This window comes from Panthera tigris, chromosome E1 (genome assembly GCF_018350195.1).
Source record: "Panthera tigris isolate Pti1 chromosome E1, P.tigris_Pti1_mat1.1, whole genome shotgun sequence".
In the NCBI taxonomy this organism is placed as follows: Eukaryota; Metazoa; Chordata; class Mammalia; order Carnivora; family Felidae; genus Panthera; species Panthera tigris.
Genome location: NC_056673.1, coordinates 45429538 through 45444265, shown reverse-complemented (window position 1 = coordinate 45444265; position 14728 = coordinate 45429538). Strand labels below are relative to the sequence as shown.

The window sequence follows — 14728 nt, the reverse complement described above, 5'->3', positions numbered from 1 at the left end:
TTAATCTACTTGGCTTAAAAGGAAATCAATCACCTGACTGCTCAGCTTTTAAGGTAAAAAGTCAAAACTGCTAGTGGACCGAGGTATTATCTAGGCCATGCCAGTCTGACACCGGATGCTACAGGTAAAGTAATGTGATTTAGTTACACATAGAATCACAAGGTCTTCCCCTGGATTAGTAATATTCTATGCCATGGAATCCATTCATTCTTATAAAGAATGAAATAAAAAGTATACTTCACAAATTGAAAGTTTTACTTATTAAAGGCTTGTATAAATTCTATTTATTGATTTTTGGGGGAAGAGTTAAGGAACACTAGTGATATACATTTAAATAATCACTTTAATACATTAAAAGTTAAAATTATGAAGATTAGTTTGGTACTCTCAAACTGAGTTCCATTAAATAAAGTACAACAGGGCGAAAGTGCTTAGCAGAACACTGGCTCAAAAGTATCAGTTGAATCTGAAATTGAGTTGTATGTGTTTTATTTATGTCATAACTATAGGTGTCCAAGACATGTGAGTGCTTAAGATCACATTACTTTTTTCAAAAGTTTCTGCATGTTCTTCAAAATCCTCATCCATTACTGATCCACAGAGGATTCTAAGTTATTCCTAAGAGACCCTGTAAAAAGTAATATAAAACTTCGTCATTATACTGGCCAGAATTCTTCTCTATTTTCTCTGGAGGATAAAAATAATGAAGTATTAATAAAATACAGAAAGTACTTTTGAAATGTGCCAATACTCAAAACCTACAGGCAACTAAATCACATTTTAAATCTTAAGATATGTATGTATATTTTAAGTGTATGTTAAAAAACAAAGTAAATCTTGTTACTGTCTCCATAGCAACAAGAGCTAAGGGTGCTAACAGTATGGTTCTCTGCCAAAAGCAAGCTTTAGAATAGCAGAGCTCTCACCTCTGCTAAAACTGTAATAATTGAGCCTATTTTTAACAGTCACTATCACAAATGAAGATCTCAAGTGATTTATATATGCAGATCTGCAGGCTACTAATAGCCACTAGAGTCTCTTTCATTATAATCTCACCAACCAATTCAAAAATAATGAAACATTTTATTTATCCAGTATTGATTTGTATAGAAGAAATTACTATAATTTAATTCTAAAAGCTATTAAGTCCTTTACTAGAATTTTATTATTTTATTTTATCATAGCAGCAGAATACTATTTTACCTGCTGAGTTCTGACAAAGACAGCATTGGTCCCTGCTCAAGGGATACTATATATCTAAAAATCTTAATAACATTTTTTATAATTAAAATAGTAGACAGACAGAAATTAGCAACTTAAGGTAGATATGTAAGGAAGAAACTGAAGGATGGCAGGAGCAATGTATAAGGGGGGGTATGAGGAATGTATAAGAATTATGAGGTGGAGTCAAGGGATTAAAGCAGGATCCTAGAGATCTGTGAAGCTCAATGCCAGGGTGACATCTCGATTTTCCCTTCTCAGGAATTCCAACTGAGGTTACCTTTACAGCTCATAGACGGCATTTGATTCTTCTTTCCTACCTACATACCTATTGTCATCCATGGGATACTATACATGTGTAATAATGACTTTACATGATTTTTTAAGGTAGATTATAATGTTGCTCTCGTCCAAATTATAAAAAACCTAGTGCTATCTGTAAGTTAATCAAACACAGGAGGTACAATATAGGTATGACACATTGTCCATAGTCTTAATAGTACTCAGTGGAGAACATAAAAGGTCAGGTTGGAAGACTGGACACAATATTTTGCTCAGAAGCCTAGAATTTTAATATATTTCATCATAAAAAAATGACATATAAGATGAATTCAGCTGGGTACACAAATTCTGTGTCCAAAGGGTTTACCAGATAGTTTTCAAAAAAGTGGCTGAAATGAGATGGGTAGGAGGATTCTAAAACCAAACCAGGTATTTTACTGTGACAGAACATGGTAGTATAGTAGTGAGGGGTTGGGTAGCATAGGAATTAAGGTCTGGGCCCTAAAACCAGAAAGCTTAAGTTAGATTCCATCTCTTCTACTTTTTCCTAGCTGAGAATGTTTCTCTAAGTTTCCTATCAGTTATTTGGACTTAATAACATTACCTACATGTACCATGGGGGAATTGTAAGGAGTATACTAATTAATTAAAATAAATGCTCATGGGGCACTTTGGTGGCTCAGTCAGTTAAGTATTTGACTCCTGATTTCGGCTCAGGTCATGATCACATGGTTCGTGAGTTTGAGCCCCAAGCTGGGCTCTGCAGAGAGCGCAGAGAAAAAAAAAATTTTTAATTAAATAAAATGCTCAGAACAATGTGAGCACATAATAAATCCTCTGTAAATGCTAGCTATTTTTATTACTGTTTTTGCTGTTGTCATCATCACCACCATCACACATTCAGCATGATTTGGAAAGTCTGAACTGTGTGTGTATTGGGAGGGGGGTTAAAACAAAGACCTCTAAGGTGTCATAGGGGAATGACAACAACAGTGATATCACCAACTTTTTTTTTTTAATTGAGAAGGAAATAATATTGAAGAAAACATGTTATAACTTAGAAGGTGGCAGACTACCCAAACCAAAAAGGCTTAGGTTAGACAATGAGAAGTACGTGTGTAAAAAAAAAGAAAATTACATAGTATGATTTATATCACTGGTTCTCAAAATGTGCTGACCGGCAGCAGAGCATTATTTGGGAATTTGTTAAAAATGGAAATGATCGGACCCCACCTCAGATCAGCTGAATCAGAAACTGCGGAAGTTGGGGCCCAGCACTCTGTGTTTAGCTAGCCCTCCAATGATTCTGATACACGCTAAAGTTTGTGAATATTGGATTAAAGAAAAGTATCTATAAATACCTCATCATAGCAGATCAGTAAAGGGGCTTTCCTAAGAAAAAAGCTGTAATAAGATATAAATCAAGGCCTCATCTCTAGGAGTATTAATGTATATGGTACAAGTTAAGGCTTTGTATTTTTTTTCCAGTCACTATTTTAGCAGTATAACTGTTGTGTTATGTTTTGTTTATTTTTTAAAGAGTCCCAAGTTATAAGTATCCATCATGTGGGGCCTATTTTGGAGAGGGAGAGCAGTATTTTCTATACTAATTCTCCCAAGATCCCTTGGGGAGGAGACAAAGGGGTGGGCAATAAACACAATCAGATATATCACAAAGGCGTGTTAATGGTGAAAGAGAAAAATCTGCCTCTGTTGGTGCCTCTGTAAACTGGAATGTTGTAGACAATGTTGCAGCACACCTAATCCAAGCAGGTATAAAGGCATTAAAATAAGGATTTTAAGTAACTGAATAACTACTAAAGTATTTGTCTTCGATGAAGTTTTCAAAGCAGAAGGGAATTTTTAGGAAGGAACTGGCACGAGACTCAAATAGTTATGGGAGATAGGTCTGCAGGGAGACCAAATCAAAGCCAGGATCAGGAAAATGAGAACCGAAGGATACATTTAAGATGAGAACAAACATAAAGTACCAAGAAGCTGTTTCCACAAAGTTGGTTTTACAATAAAAAGCATATTCAGTAAAATTAATCTAAGACAAATTAATTGTCAAATGTGAGAGCACAGCAAAAAGATTATAGCTATAAGGGAGAAAAAGAAATACAAGGCATCCAGTCAGAGAGGAATAAGTAAAATTATCTCTGTTTGCAGATGACATTCCTTAAATGAAGATGAAGATTCTACAATAAAACTGAGAATAAAACAAACTGAGCAAAATTGCAAGGTCAATACATAAAAATATACTAACGATGAGCAATCCCAGAATGAAATTAAGAAAACAATTTAAAATAGCAACAAAAAGAATACTTAGGAATAAACTTAATCAAGGAAGCTTAAGACTTGTACACTGAAAAACTACAAACTGTTGCTGAAATTAAAGCCACACATAAAGGGAAAGACATTTCTTGTTCATGGATTCAAAGACTAGTACTGTCAAAATGGCAATACTTCTCAAAGTGATCTATAGATTCAATGCAATCCTAATAAAAGTCCCAATGACATTTTTTGCAGAAATAGAAAAATTCATACTAAAATTCATATAGAATCTCCAGGAAACCTGAATAGCCAACCCAATCTTAAAAAGAACAAAGTTGGAGGTCTTATACCTCATTATTTCAAAATTTACTATAAAGCGTACTATCATCAAAATGTGTGGTACTGTGCCATAAAGACAGAAATAAACCTCGTGGTCAAATGATTTTACAAAGATACCAAGACCATTTTATGGGGAAAGGATAGTCTTTTCAATAAATGGTTTTGGGAAACTGGATATTTACATGCAAAAGGATTAAGTTGGATCCATATCTACCCCCTATTAAAAAATTAACTCAAAATGGATCAAATACCTAAATGTAAGAATTAAAATTCTAAAACTCTTAGAGGAAAACACAGGAGTAAAATGTTTGAACTGTAGAACTATTAAGGAAGTTAGAGAAAAACAGTGGAAATTTGATCTGGAAAGGGAAAACTGTATTTTAAACAGTTTTTAACAAAGCTTTCACAGGCAGAATCTTATATGAATGTTTGTAACATTTTAGCTCCTAAACATTAGAAAATAAACCTTTAGGTACCATGAATTTCCTGAAGTGGAAGCCTGGGGCAGGGAGAGAAGAAGGAGAGATACTATTTGTGACACTCTTTATTTCCTCCTCCTTAACCCCCACTCAATGCTGGGTTTAATTAATTACTGTTCATGATTGTGCTTAAATGATACAAGCAACACCTTGAAGAAAAGAGGATGCCAAATTTTAGGATGCTATAATTTACATAACAGTTTATTTTATACTTTTATTCACATTTTTACCTAAACTCACTCAAATTTCATGATTTTTCTATGAGGAAAACATTAACTCTGTTGTAGATGGGAAAATAGAAACCACAAGATCTCTTACCCAAGATCACAGTATTTAAGTGGTAGATTACAAAACCATATCCAGGTCTTTTGAATTAGAATTTTATAGTTTCATTAACAATATTGTTCTTCAAGGTATGGAACTCATTTTAGCGGGAGATTATTTTAAATGATCTATAAAATTGGCAGTAAATAGCAGTGAATTACACAGTATGGTGGGCTGTCCTAGTGCCTACCAACATCCTAGTTTCTATTCTTTTCTAGGCAAAGAGGTGACTGCAATTGCCAGCTCCTGTGAAGTTTAGGACTATGTGACTGGTTCTGGCTTATGAAATGAGAACACAGGTGACATAGGCCCTGCATGATATAGTCTGTCTCCTCCTCTGACATAAAAATCAGAGAAGTCTTCTGTTGAGATGGTACAGATACAAGATTGAAGCAGCTTGAATTGCTGGGTCACTATATAAAGAACAGCTGTCCTGGAGAGTTGCCCAGGCTTGCTGGGTAAACTAGAAATAGACCTTCATTGTGTTAAATACTGAGATTTTTAAGGGTGATGTTATGACAGCACTGTCTAGCTTATTCTGACTAATGAAATGGTGATAATGTTATTTCTTTTTCAATTATGTTTCCATCCTTCTAAATAGGTCCAGAAGAAAATTTTAATACACTAATACTAGCTAATCCTCCTTGTTTTGGGGTTTTTTTCTTCGTTTTTTCTCTTTTTTTTTTAAGTAGGCACCACAGCCAGCATAGAGCCCAGCATAGGGCTTGAACTCATGCCTCTGAGATCAAGACGTGAGCTCAAATCAAGAGTCAGATGGTTAATTGACTGAGCCACCCATGTGCCCCAGCTAATTCCTCTTTTTAAGAAGGAGGGAAAAGATTTCCGTATCAGTGCCATTTGTAGGTAAAGTGTTTAGCTAGAATTAATGTTCTGGTTAATATTATAGTTACAGCATGTGATACTGACTTTCCAGTTTGACTAATAATATATAGTTTCTTTTAAAGTAAATTTATCTAAATAAAAGCATGGAGTTCAAAAATATTAGGCAAAAAAGTCTGGTTGTAAGTATGGCAAAAATCATGAAGACACTATGCCAATGAACGAAACTTGAGAAACATGCACTGTACTAAACTGCATCTCAACTGGGTAACTAATTTAAGTCTCTATTTTCCTTCCATTCTGTGTTGAGATGGGAGTGGTATATAATCACACTATAAATGCAGTTGCATTTAAATTGGTATCCAATATGAAGGAATAGAGCTGATGAAATATTTTTAGGTAATAAGCACAAGCTACTTCAGTCATAATTGAGATATTGGTTAGGCATTAAAGATAATAAGAGACTCAGGAGATAACCGTTATAAATGGTGAAAATAAGCTAAAAAAAAGACTTCTCATATGAATAGATTTATGGTCATTTGGGTGATCTAGTTATTTGATTAGATAATCAGAGAAGTCTCCTCTTAACATTTTTTTTTTTTTTTTGCCATCTTTTCAGGAGGGCCAATCCAGTTCTATATACTTGTAACAGCCACTGATGGCATGGTCAGAAGTCAAAAGTGGGAAAAAGGCCTTCCTCAGCTGCCACTAAGGTGCTCAATCCTTTGAGGAAGCTAAGGCCAAGGTGAAGTTAGGACCTCACTTCAACTAGCAACTAGCACCATGCCTGACAGCATCCGCCCATCATTTGCTTGCACCATGGCCTCTGCCTTGGGAGCTCACCTGCATCTACTTGGCCCTCATCCTGCATGACGATGAGGTGAAGGTCAGGGATGGTAGTAAGATCAAGGCCCTCATTAAAACAGCTGGTGTAAAGGTTGAACCTTTCTGGCCAGGCTTTTTTACAAACTCCCTGGTCAACATCAACACTGGGAGCCTCATCTGCACCAGCAGGAGGTCCTGTCCCCTCCACCACGGCTGCCCTAGCTGAGAAGATGAAAAGTGAAAGTGAAGAAAGAAGAATCTGAGGAGTCTGATGATGACGTGCGCTTTGGTCTTTTTGACTAATCCCTCCTTTGTAACATATTCAAAAAAAAGCTAAACTCAAAAAAAAAAAAAAAAAAAAAAAAAAGAAGGTGGGGAAAAAGGCACAGAGCGCATCAGTTATACATAGTACACAACCTCCAAAGAACCTACGCAGGGTATTGTGGTATCCTTAAACAAGTGTGGTATGTCAATACAGAAAAGCTTTATTACTCTGTTAAACTGACAGTAAATCAAGAGGTCGTGCTTACATGTGATGGGTGCTTAGTGGGTTCTAACAGGCATAGTTTCTAAATTGTGTACCACACTTCCAAGTATGTGAAGGGTGTCTCATCATGCTCTTCATCAAACATGGTGCAGAAAGAAAACCTTGAACAACATTTGCCCCTGATTATTTAGAAAAGAGAAAAGGAAAGGTGGAAAAGATGGAGAAGGGGAGGAAGTATTTTATTTCAGGGAGATGGAAGAAAGGATACAGATTGATAGGGAGATCGAGATAGGATCTAAGAGTATATAGATTAAAGCAGCCCTTCCAATGGTTCAAGAACAAGAGCCAGCAACAGAACCAAAAGGAAGAGAGCAGTGTTTTCGTCTTAACGAACTGGTGTACACAACACACTGGTTGAGAAAGACCCAAGTCTCTCAACTCACGTATTTGTAAAAACCGTCCTCTCCCATACATACACCACACAGTCACAGTACAATCATGTTTCCTCCTTATACAGGGTAGGCCAAGAACTAAAATCTCAGTGGCTTAATACAACACGATAGAGTTCTCACTCAATATGGGTGTTCAGTAGGAAGCTCCTTATCCTAAGATAAGCCTCAAGTTTTCTTGTGGGTTCTCCACATCAAGCTAAAAACCAGAGGTCAGAGGTCAAAGGGGGGAAGAATTGCATATGTGAAGGTTTTATAGCCAGCTGGAATTTGTATACATTATTTATATTCTTATTGTTCAAAATTCAGTCACATAACACACCTACCTGCACAAAAGGCTGGGCTATATAGTTTACTTGTGTGCGGAGGAAAGGGAATAAATTTTGGTGAAAACATATTATTCTTTGCTATATTCTACATCATAGCTTGGAAATTCATGAAAGATACAGAACTAATGAACAAAGCAGCAAATTCTGTGTAAATTTAGCCTTCTTTCTTTTAAATAAGCTGAACATATGTCACCAAAAGTTAGCCTAAATCTATATATTTTTTTTCATTCAAATATAATGCTTTAGATTATAGTGCCTAGAATACTGTCTGTATATGGTAGCTGGTTAATAATTATTTGCTAAATGAACAGTATACAGTAGAAAATCAAAGCAAAGGCAAGCATTACAAATAAGAGTTTTAATAAAACAAATGATTTTAAAAGTGAGTTTTAAAAAGCACTCATGGATATTATAAATGTTAATCACACTATAAATCACCTGAAAGACTCAGACTTTCATAAAACAAACATATAAATCATCATCATTATAATCACACTATAATCATTTAATTTCTAGCTTTAATGACTGGTTTATTTTCCATAAAAAATATTCAACAAAATATGTTAAGAATATAGTTGTGTTAAAAGGGAAACACTAGAAGACACGTAGGCTGTGTACAAGCTCTTCCACATTCAGGGATATTTGAAGGATGCATTAACAGAGGAAGTCAATGTCAGGAAGGCTACGCAGCTGCTTTCTGAACCAAGGCATTTAAGTCACTGGTAGATCAGTCTGATCCTTTTAAGCCTTTTTCTTAAAGCTTTGTTTAGGGAGGTCTGGAGTAGCTTTTTACTCTACTGCTAGCTTCGCCTTACTATCAAAGTGTGTACCTTCTTGGATCTCTACTGAACGCTCCAGGTTTTTAACAAGAATCTCCCATTCCTGTGGGAACTCTAGGAATTATTCAGTTTATAGCTCCCTGGTATTTATTCTTTCTCCAGCCTCATGGAACTTCACCCCACCTATGTGCAACTCAGTATTAAGTTAACAATTCAAAAGGACCCCTCTGCAGAATTTTGTAGTTCCCTTCCTGCTAGCTTCCTATTCTTCAGTACTCTGTAAATTTCAGTTGCCTTGGCTTCCCCAAATTTCTGATCTGTTTCCTCAGGTCAGTAAGACTATCATTCTCTGTTTGAGTTATCTCATTTAGGATAAAAGCCAGGGTTCACCTAGTCCCCTCCACCTTCCTTTCAGGGATCACATTATCATACTGTCAACTGTCCAGTGTCTGAAAACAGCTTTTTCTAGTGGGAGGGCAAGTCCAGGACTGGTTACACCATCATAGTGGGAAGAAGAAGTATCTCATGCTGTTTTAATTTGCATTTTCCAGATGTTTATCATTCACAATGTGGCTAACAAAAGGCAGAACCTTTGTCTCATGTATGGCTGCGGTCTTAGTAATGCTTAGAGTAGTGCAGGGCACAGAGCAAATACTATTATTTGTTAAATGACTTAACTAGTTATGTTTATCCATATACTTTGGAGGTACACGATATGTGTCCTTCATCCATTTAATGCTGAAGACCTAAGAAAATAGGTGATTCTAAGCTGTATCCAAGGTAACTCAAGAGTACGTCTGAACCTCCCATGTAATTTCTATTTTTATGCAACTATGTTGTGCTACACAAAAGGATATACTAGACACATTGATATACAGACAGACCATACAAGCAATAAATATGGAGACAACATGGTGCTCCAAAGAAATGGTTACTCCAAAAATGATCACAACAACTTTTAGGACATTACTATAAGACATACTTCAACCAATTTTGAATAAATTAAATAGAAATTCTCATTTCAAGAAGAAATTGGGATTTAAGTCTTCGTTTACCCATACACATGATTAGAAAAAGGCAAATTACTATACCTTACAACTCATGGTGTAAACATTATCTATTTCAGTGAATGGCAAACTCAAGGTATATGTGATAAAATAAGGCAATATGGATGTCAATTACCTATTTTAATATTTAGTAATATTGTATTTTGCATATACAAATCAATAATTTGAGTTCAGAAAAGCCTTTTAAATATGCTAACACAGGGGCACCTAGGTGGCTCAGTTGGTTGAGTGTCCGACTTCGGCTCAGGTCACGATCTCACAGTCTGTGAGTTCGAGCCCTGCGTCGAGCTCTGTGCTGACAACTCAGGGCCTGGAGCCTGCTTCAGATTCTGTGTCTCCTTCTGTCTCTGCCCCTCCCCAGCTTGCATTCTGTCTCTCTTTCTCTCAAAAATAAATAAACATTTAAAAATAAATAAATAAATATGCCAACACAATACTCAAATATCAGGGATACCAGATTTCATTTCTATAAATCTGAAGAAGCACTAGGTTTTTGATAATATAAAAAGGAGTTCCAAATTTCAAAATTTTGCTGTGCTGGCTTATGCGTGATTACTGGTTTACTGATATAAGCAATTCTATACATTTGTCAGGCAAACTTCTGAATTTTTTTAAAGTTTATTTATGTAAGTAATCTCTATACCCAACATGAGGCTCGAACTCACAACCCCGAGATTAAGAGCTGCATGCTCTACTAACTAAGCCTGCCAAGTGCCCCACAACCTCTGAATTTTAAAGTAGTTATGGAATATAACTATATTTAAATTTAAAATATTACACAAACATGTTTTATCATAGGAAAATTGGAAAATACAAGAAGCAAAAATAATGCAGCCAAAAATTATCAGAATCCTACTTCTGTTCAAGTTTCAAAGCATTATGGCCTTTCCGATTATTTTATTTTATATAAAATATTAATGCTAACAAAAAACAGCTAAAAATGACTAATGACTTCTTTTTTTTAGTGTTTATTTATTTTTGACAGAGAGAGAGAGAGAGAGAGAGAGAGAGGCAGAGCATGAGCAGGGGAGGGGGCAGAGAGAGACAGAGACACAGGATCCAAAGCAGGCTCCAGGCTCTGAGCTGTCAGCACAGAGCCTGATATGGGGCTTAAACCCACCAGCCGCGAGTTCATGACCCAAGCCAAAGTCAGACGTTTAACCCACTGAACTGCCCAGGAGCCCCTGACTTCTCTTTTTAAAATATGGCCTTCAAGGGGCGCCTGGGTAGCTCAGTCCCTTAAGCATCCACAACTTGATTTTGGTTCAGGTAATGATCTCACAGTTTCGTGGGTTCAATCAAGCCCAGCGTTGGGCTCTACACTGGTGGCAAAAAATCTGCTTGGGATTCTCCCTCTCTTTCTGCCCCTCCCCAGTTCATGCTCTGTCTCTCTTAAAATAAGTAAATAAATAATTAATTTTAAGAAAATAAAATAAAATATGGCCTTTGAAGGGATACTTAGATCCTAAGAGTGGCAAGTGAACTCACTGAGCAACATTTTACATGAACAGAGAAAGTATGATGCCTGAGAACAGCAGCATCACTAACATGAATCTGAATGTTAGCCACAGTTTTTCCCTTGTTAAATGACTCTCCTCTCCTAAAAAATGTAAAAGGTAACTAAAAATATACATATTTATATATGCAATTTATGCAATAACAGAGCAGACATGTGGTAGGACTATAAAGTATGAGGTTAGATGTAAATATTCTAAAAATTCGTAGATATGACCTTATCTCTTGTAAATTAGAGGAAAAAATATTTTTTCTTTAGTATCTTTGAGACAGAAATATTACATCTATAATTCATATCTTTTTACCTATGTCTATGAGAAAGTAGGGGGAAAGAAATAGTAGCATAAAGAAAAGAACACAGTGATTAAAAGAGGTCTTTCAAGTGAGACTCGCATCACACTACCTATATTATGTGGTCTTGAACAAATTATTCAACTTTTCCAAGCTTGGATTCTGCATCTTTTTTTTTTTAATTTTAATTTTAATTTTATTTATTTTAAAATAGGCTTCATATCCAGTGCGGAGCCCAATGCAGGGCTTGAACTCATGATCCCGAGGTGAAGACTTGAGCTGAGAGATCAAGAGTCGGATGCTTAACTGACTGAGTCACCCAGGGGCCCCAGATTCTGCATCTTTAAAGTGTGGGCCACAATCTCTTAGGAGTTGTTATGAGGATTACATTTATATTTATTTTTTTAATTCATGTATTTTGAGAGAGAAAGAGAGTGAATATGAGTGGGGGAGGGGCAGAGAGAGAGAGAATCCCAAGCAGGCTCTGCTAGGTAAATGCAGAGCCCCACGCAGGGCTCAATCTCATGGTTTCGTGAAGTCATGACCTGAGCTGAAATCAGGAGTCAGATGCTTAACCGACTGAGCCTCCCAGGTGCCCTGAGGATTACATTTAAAGAGTAATGTGTAGTGCTCGCTTTGCCAGCACATATATTAAAAACTTGGAACCATACAGAGAAGATTAGGATGTGGCCCCTGTGCAAGGATGATACGCAAATTTGCGAAACATTACATAAAAAAAATAAAAGAGTAATGTGTATATAAGGCTAAAATGGAAGATATTAATATTTACTATCCTTTAGAAATAGGCAGCTGAAGCATAATGTGCGACTCAAGGACATAGACTGAGCTATCCCTGGAGATGAAACTAAAATATGGATCTTAGACTCATGGATCAACCACAATGCACACAACAGACCTTTGAACATCTCTAAACTAAGTGGTCTGTGCAATCATAATGATAATATGCCACTTAACTCTCAAGGATATTGTAAAGATTTAAATGAACTCATCTTTGTAACACAATGAGCATAGTGCCTTGCTCACAGAATGTGCTCACTACTAGATGATGATGTGGTTATTAGTATATGATGATGATGGTGATGATGTGATAGGCAATGGAGGAACATGGAGATGGACAAAGTGAATTTCAAGATGCTGACCAGAATGTTCGGCATCTAGAGGCAGTGATTTATGACATCAAACTTCAAGAAGTAATCTACTCATGTTTCTTGCCTCAGTTCTGCCTCCTTATCTCCCTGCACCCAAAAGGATAGCTCTTATTTAACAGATGAAGTTACTCTCTTTAGTGGAATATGTATTATCCCAAGAGTACTAGTACAGTTCCTCTTGTATGTATGATGTTGAAAGGTACAGTAAGTTGAAGAAGTGCTTATAGTATGAGAAACCTAGTGGTTAGTTTCTGAATGTTTTACAAACTGAATTAAAAGTATGTTGTATGACATTGGGTCCAAGATTCTGGTTTAAATTTCAAGTTTAAATTCTGTTATCCTCTATTATTTTTGTCTACCAGATTCTAAGCTCCTTGAAGACAAGGACTATAGAATAGTCATCTCAGAGATGCCAGGGTGGCTCATTCAGTTGGGCAATGGATTCTTTGGTTTCAGCTCAGATCATGATCTCACGGTTTGTGAGTTTGAGTCCATGTCGGGCTCTGCACTGGCAGCGTGGAGCCTGCTTAAGAGTCTTTCTCTCTCTGCTCCTCCCCTGCTCGCTTTCTCTCTCTCTCAAAATAAATAAATAAACATTAAAAAAAGAATAACCATCTGAGAACAGTGTTTTGAGAATGACATATAATGATGTTTTCCATTTTGCACCAGTTTTCAATAATGGCTGAAAACATGCTGATTAGTCATCTGGTCATACACAAGAAGCTGTATGGAAAGATGAGTTGCTTAGTCTGATGGAAAGTAGATCATGGGTTAACTGGAGGACAGAACTATCACACCACCAGGCAAGTCACTGAGTTAGAGATCAAAGCAGAAATTTTTATTCTGACTTCCCTTAATACAAAAAGAAATAAACTGTTTGCATTACTTTTTGGTTGCACATCAGAAGGTTATCTATAAATATGCAAAAGTAGACACCGACTTAGCTTAGAGGTCTTTCTTTTCTTAGGGGTTTTATAAGTCTCCTCCCACTCCTGGTTTTTAAACTAATAAAACATATTGTTCTATTCACCACATTACGTTCTTTAAGATTTGAAAAAAAAAAAAAGGCTGGCAGTTAGATGGAGGCAGAAGCAGTGTTGCTTAAGAGTCTATCCATTTTCCATACAATTTCTGTCATGTTAATAATGTACCTCACTGGATGTGTAGAAAAGAGAAAGCAGAATAATATATAGGCATGGAAGAACAAGTGTAAGGAAAAGAACACTAAAGTCAGTTTTTATAGAATTTCGTCCTAAAGCTAAATGTCAGCTCCCCAATGGATAATATTTCTATGATTAGAAACAAATAACTTGGGAAACTTTCAATATTGTGGAAGACAAAAATCTCAAAATCCTACCAGGGAGGTTCTGCTTCTGTATACCCAAGTAAGCTTCTGCTAGATGGGCCCTCTCACAGAGTGACTTTAAATTCTGGACAACGGACAAAAAGCAACTATCTCAAGGCCCTGGAGATTAAACATAATACAGTCTGGAAGAGAGCTAACAATTGCAAAAAACAAAAAACAAAACAAACAAAAACACAACACAAAAACAAACAAAAAACAGATTTGGATGAGTTTCTCTTTAAAAAATTATTTTTATTTTTATTTTTTAGCTTCTGGGTTAAAAACAGACCACAGCACTGCATGGGGTCAATAAAACTCCAATAGAAAACCAACAGTTTTTCTACTCTAAAGTATCAAAAGACAGAGCTTGTAGGAATAGCAGTCACTGAAAAGTTAGGGGAAGAGGATTTCCAGAAAAAAGAGAGAGAGAAAGAGAGAGAGTGTGCGCTGTAAGGAGGCAGCCAAAATTCTGTGTGTAAACTCTGCTCAAACCTCTGGCTAATTGCTGAACCATGCATTGTATGGGACAGACTGGCTAAGTATAAAACAATTGAACTGAACTCAACTGATGCCCAAAAGATAGAGTTTTCCATTAAATCAAACCAAGTTAATTGCTTGCTAAAAGAAAAAAAATTAGTGATGCTCTTTGAAGGAATATGACAAAATCCAGAATATCTACTAAATGAAATGTTTAGGACACAGAATTACTCATC

The 14728-nt window shown here is 36.2% G+C and overlaps 1 protein-coding gene, 1 non-coding gene and 1 pseudogene across 12 annotated transcripts in view; 2 read left to right on the top strand and 1 right to left on the bottom strand.

The window, feature by feature from the left end:
• Nucleotides 1–14728, bottom strand: part of TANC2 (tetratricopeptide repeat, ankyrin repeat and coiled-coil containing 2) — a 361352-nt gene that overhangs the window by 171356 nt on the left and 175268 nt on the right. The window lies entirely within an intron of this gene.
• On the top strand, nucleotides 116–7282 carry LOC122233673 (annotated as a pseudogene).
• Nucleotides 12129–12239, top strand: LOC122233820. Its single transcript, XR_006211552.1, has one exon. It is a non-coding gene; the product is annotated as a U6 spliceosomal RNA (small nuclear RNA).